Source organism: Arachis duranensis, chromosome 10, assembly GCF_000817695.3.
Source record: "Arachis duranensis cultivar V14167 chromosome 10, aradu.V14167.gnm2.J7QH, whole genome shotgun sequence".
Classification (NCBI taxonomy): Eukaryota; Viridiplantae; Streptophyta; class Magnoliopsida; order Fabales; family Fabaceae; genus Arachis; species Arachis duranensis.
In genome coordinates this window covers 43,932,552-43,933,523 of record NC_029781.3, presented here as the reverse complement: position 1 = coordinate 43,933,523, position 972 = coordinate 43,932,552, and positions in this window count along the sequence as shown.

Sequence of the window (972 nt, the reverse complement as noted above, 5' to 3'; positions counted from 1 at the left end):
GTAGATGCAGGTATTAGGTTGATACTTGCCCCAAGATCACATAAGGCTTGCTTGGTGCAAGTACCTTCTAATGTGCATGGTATCATAAAGCTTCCAGGATCTTTAAGCTTCCTAGGTAAGCTTTTCAGAATGACTGCACTGCATTCTTCAGTGAGGTAAACTTTTTCGGTTTCCCTCCAATCCTTCTTATGACTTAAGATCTCTTTCATGAACTTAGCATAAGAGGGTATTTGCTCAAGTGCTTCTGCAAACGGAATCTTTATTTCAAGAGTCCTGAGATAGTCTGCAAAGCGGGCAAATTGCTTATCCTGTTCCGCTTGGCGGAGTTTTTGAGGATAAGGCATTTTGGCTTTGTATTCCTCAACCTTAGTTGCTGCAGGTTTATTACCTACAGGAGTAGGTTGGGAAGCCTTTTTAGAAGGGTTGTCATCAGCACTTGTATGTGACTGATTTTTAGAAGGGTTGTTATCAGCACTTGTATGTGACTGATCACCCACTGGCATTTGAATGCCAGGGGTAGAAGCTGGAGTGGTGTTAGACGCCACTTCCTTATTGGTCACTGGCGTTTGAACGCCAGAACCATGTTCCCTTTGGGCGTTCAACGCCGGATTCATGCTTGTTTCTGGCGTTGAACGCCAGGAATGAGCATGGTCTGGTCGTTCAGCGCCAGCTTCATTCCTCTCTGGGCTCTGATTGTCCTCAGAGGGATTTTGAGTAGACATCTGTTCATTTCTTGGCTTCCTGTTGCTTTGAAGTGAGGTATTTAATGTTTTCCCACTTCTTAATTGAATTGCTTGGCATTCTTCTGCTATTTGTTTTGACAGTTGCTTTTCTGTCTGCTTTAATTGCACTTCCATATTCTTGTTTGCCATTCTTGTTTCCTGTAATATTTCCTTGAATTCGGCTAGCTGCTGAGTTAGAAAGTCTAATTGCTGATTAATTTCATTAGCCTGATCCAACGGACTGAGTTCA